Raw genomic sequence first — 5,417 nt, 5'->3', positions numbered from 1 at the left:
ACCTTGTTCTGAAACTGATTTCCAATGCCCTATCTGGTTCCCGCCCACAGCTCCTTGCCCGCCCACCAACCTAACTGCCCAAGCAAACTGTAGCACCAATGGTGGCACCATCACCTGGGACTTGAGTGCAGGAGGCGTCACCTACACCGCTACGGTAACCGGTACCACCCACAGCCTCACAGCCTTCTGTACTTCCAACGCCACTTCCTGTTCTGTGAAGCTGGACTGCGGACATCCTTACTCAGCCTCCGTGGTTGCCTCCACTGGGACCTGCAACAGTACCATGGACACCATCCAGTTCGACTCAGGTAGTTGACTGACTGACTGACTGACTGACTGACTGACTGACTGACTGACTGACTGACTGACTGACTGACTGACTGACTGACTGACTGACTGACTGACTGACTGACTGGAATTGAAGAGAATCGAATGGAATCTAACTTTTATTATAATTATAAACTACAGGTGATATGTTCAATTAGTGAGCAGATGAAATGTGATAAAGCTATTTCTATCCTTCAGTGTCGCCCATTAGATGACCATACTGTTACTTGACCTTGTTTTGATTCACTATAGATAATGCACCATGTTACAGTAGCGTCAGTCTCACAGTTATGTCTCTCCCTCATCTCTCTCTGTCCCCCTCCACAGCCCCCTGTCTACCTGGCAACGTAGCAGCAGCCCTGGACTGCAGTGCCAACACATTTGCAGTGCAGTGGTCAGAGAGGGAGGGGCACCGCAACTCCTACACAGCCCTGGCCATCGGCAGTGACGGGTCAAATCTCAGCTGTGGCACCAGCTCTACAACCTGCACCATCAACAGCCTGGCCTGTGGCATCACATACAGCATCGCTGTCAGCACCGCCAACGTCAACTGTGCCACTATCGAGGGATCAGACTACCGTATCCAGTCAGGTAAGGCTCTGGTTCAGAGTCAGACAACCACCCGTCTTACTGTACACCTCAACTGCCTGGACCCAAGATCAGTCGATCAATCAATCCAAATTCTCATGGAGTTCTGGGATTCATAAATTTTCCCTAAACCCTCATAAAGTTAATGTCTTTTAGTTCCTGTATGTATACTATTTTTTCTCCCCTCCTGTCCTCTCCATCTTTACATTCCTCTCTCCATCCTTCCTGTCCTCTCACCATCCTTCCATCCCTCTCTCCATCCTTCCTGTCCTCTCACCATCCTTCCATCCCTCTCTCCATCCTTCCATCCCTCTCACCATTCTTCCATCCCTCTCACCATCCTTCCATTCTTTTCTCCATCCTTCCATCCCTCTCTCTATCCTTCCATCCCTCTCTCCTCTCCCCTCAGCTCCCTGTAAACCAGAAAGCCCTGCGGTGAGCCTGGAGTGCAGTACTAACGTAGCCGAGGTGACGTGGGACAACGCTGGACCTGACCAAATCCACATGGTGTCAGCGGTGGACTGGCAGGGAGTGAAGAGCTCCTGTAACAGCACTGGCTCCAACTGCACCTTCAGCTCTCTGAGCTGTGGACAGGCCTATACAGTCACTGTACAGGGCCTCACTGACACCTGCAAGAGCAAACTCAGCACCAGCATGAACCTGCTCACAGGTGACACACAGACAGATATGGTAGAGAGAAACTTTACTATGGAACGCCATTTATTGGGGTCCTACCATGTCTATAAATAAATGTGTCAAATACTTAACAGTAGTGTAGTGACTCCAGGTGTAGTGAACTCTAGCTTTGTATAAGAAAACATGCTTCATTTTGTATAGCATKTTGTGTAAGCAGCATGTAGGCTACTCTCCTTGGATGTCACAGTGTAATCTTAGGTAAGTAGGGTATGGAGCCATCTCTGGTTTCCCAGTCATTTGTCACACCTCTTTAATCCTCATAGCCATGGACTCAATGGCCACATAATGGAAGTGTGCTCAGAAAAATATAATTTATAGAATGGGTTTCTACATTCAAGTCAATAGGTCTGTGACGGGTGGATGGGTAGAATTCTATCTCACTGTATCAGTATTAAAATCCAACACACACCCTGGTCCAACACTCACCTCTCTGTCCCCGTAAGTGTTTATATTAACAGATGTTAATTAAATATAATAGTGTTAGAATCTTTAAAGCCCAACACACATGCACCCTCCTGATCCAACACATCCCTGTGTCCCCTTCCAGCCCCCTGCGTCCCCACTCACTTGACAGCCGATGTGGACTGTGAAGCCGGCATCACGTCTGTAACCTGGGACTCAGCCCGCGGTGCCACCGGCTACACAGTACATGCAGAAGGCAGCGGTGGGCACAATGCCACCTGTACCAGCTCAGACACCAACTGTGCTTTCCTTGATCTGGTGTGTGGACAGGACTACACTATGGTGGTGCTGGCTAACCACGACAGCTGTGTCAGCCTGGCCAGTGAGTCCATCACCACTACCACTTGTAAGTACGCCAGCACACCGGTAACCTTGAAAAACGATCTCGATCTCTCAGATCAACCAACCAAGAATRTTTTATCAGACAGTTATGAAGCCTCATTCACTGTAATTCACTAATATATTTTGTGAARGTTAACCCAATGCTTAACTAAGCCCATCTAGTCAACTTCTCTCTCTCTTCCCCCTCTCACCTCTCTCCAAAACATATACACACCAACYTGTTTCTCTCTCTTCTCTCCCTCCAGTACCCTGCCGCCACACTGGCCTGCAGGCCTACCTGGACTGCAGTACCAACACAGCTCAGATCTCCTGGACGTCTGGTAARGGCACTCTGATCTACAAAGCCTTGGCCGAGGGCTTTGACATCAAACACCAGCTCACCTGCTCCAGCCCCGGCTCCGGCTGCAATATCAGCAAGCTGCAGTGTGGAGAGAGGTACAGGGTCAGCGTCAGGGGAGAGGGGCGCACCTGCCCCAGCCCCGCCCGCGACTGGGTCGTAGTCAACACAGGTAAAATAAAGTCCTACCATCATACCAACATTCCTACCATCAAACATCTACACACACCTACATAACCAGTCAAACATCTACACACACCTACAGTACCAGTCAAACATCTACACACACCTACATAACCAGTCAAACATCTACACACACCTACAACCTACAGTAGAGTCAACATCTACACCACCTACATAACCATGCTTCAAACATTACACACACGTACAGTATCCAGTCACATCACCATCTACCACATTCCCTACATACCAGTTGCAAACATTCGTGCACACCTAGGTCTATCATACAGTCAAACATCTACAACACACCTGTACAGTATCAAGTCACACTCTACACCACACCTGCATCCCCATAACAGTCATTCTCATCCTACACCACACCGCTGACACCAAACCAGTCAAAATATACAGCCGCAACTACAAGTTAGAAGTCACCAGTCTTACACATCATCACCCTACATAACACAGTCAAACATTCCTACACTTATCACCATTTAGTCAGTCCAGTACAAACTCTACCTTATCTTCTCTCCGTCCGTGTCTGATGTTGTTGTGTGTGTGTAGGTTTGTTCGTGGGTCGGCGACCTACGATAATGTCTCAGTCAAACATCCCCCTGGTTGTATAACATCACCTGTACACACCAGCTCCAAACATCTACACACACCTTTACATTAACCAGTCAACACCATCTACACCACCAACTGTACAATAACCTAGTCAACACTCTAGCAGACACCTACACAAACCAGTCACACATCATTGACACACCCTACATAACCAGTCAAACATCTACACACCATTCCGTGACAGTACAAAGTCAACACTCTTACTCTACACCCTACTACACCAGTCAAACATCTACACACACCAACATACCAGTCCAAACATCTACACACACCTACAAAACACAGTCAAAACATCTACACACACCTACAGTACCAAGTCAAACATCTACACACACCCTGACATACACAGTCAAACATCTTACACACTTACAGTACCAAGTCAAACATCTACCACACCACCTACATAACCAGTCAAACATCTACACACATACTCACATAACCAGTCACAAACATCTACACCACACCTACAGTAACCAGTCAACATCTACACACACACTACAGTACCCAAGTCAACCATCTACACACACCTACATAACTCAGATCAAACATCTACACACACCTACATAACCAGTCAAACATCTACACACACTACAGTAACCAGTCAAACATATACACACACCTACAGTACAAGTTAAACATCTACACACACCTACAGTACCAGTCAAACATCTAACACCACCTACATAACCAGTCAAACATATACACAACCTACTAACCAGTCAAACATCTACACACACACCTACAGTACCAAGTCAAACATCTACACACACCTACAGTACCAGTCAAACATATAACACACACCTACATAACCAGTCAAACATCTACACAACACCATACATAACAAGTCAAACATCTACACACACCTACATAACCAGTCAAACATCTACACACACACTACAGTAACCAAGTCAAATCTTACACACACCTACAGTACAGTCAAACTATACACACACTACAGTACAAGTAAACATCTACAACACCTACAGTACCAGTCAAACATCTACACACACCTACACAACCAGTCAAACATCTACACACACCTACATAACCAGTCAAACATATACACACCCTACAGTACCAGTCAAACATCTACACACACCTAAATACCAGTCAAACATATACACACACTACATACCAGTCAAACATCTACACACACCTACATAACCAGTCAAACATACTACACCCCCTACAGTACCAGTCAAACCATCTACACACACATACTATACCAGTCAACATCTACACACACCTACATAACCAGTCAAACATCTACACACACCTACATAACCAGTCCAACATCTACACACACCTACAGTACCAAGTTTAAACATCGACACACACTACAGTACACAGTCAAATCTACACCACCTACATAACCAGTCAAACATCTACACACACTACATAACCAGTCAAACATCTACACACACCTACAGTACCAGTCAACACATCTACACACACCTACATAACCAGTCAAACATCTACACACACCTACATAACCAGTCAAACATCTACACACACCTAATAACCAGTCAACATACACACACATACATAACAGTCAAACATCTACACACACCTACATAACCAGTCAAACATCTACACACACACTACAGTAACCAGTCAACATCTACACACAACCTACATAACAGTCAAACATCTACACACACATACATAACCAGTCAAACATCTACACAACACAACCTACATACCAGTCAAACATCTACCACACACCTACAGTACGCAAGTTAACTTCATCGACACACACTACTAACTAGTCAAAAACATCTACACACACTTACAGTACCAGTCAAACATCTACACACACCTACATAACCAGTCAAACATCTACACACACATAATAACA

This window comes from Salvelinus sp. IW2-2015, linkage group LG16 (assembly GCF_002910315.2).
Source record: "Salvelinus sp. IW2-2015 linkage group LG16, ASM291031v2, whole genome shotgun sequence".
NCBI lineage: Eukaryota > Metazoa > Chordata > Actinopteri > Salmoniformes > Salmonidae > Salvelinus > Salvelinus sp. IW2-2015.
The sequence above is the reverse complement of the archived record's forward strand: the minus strand, read 5'-3'. Positions refer to the sequence as shown.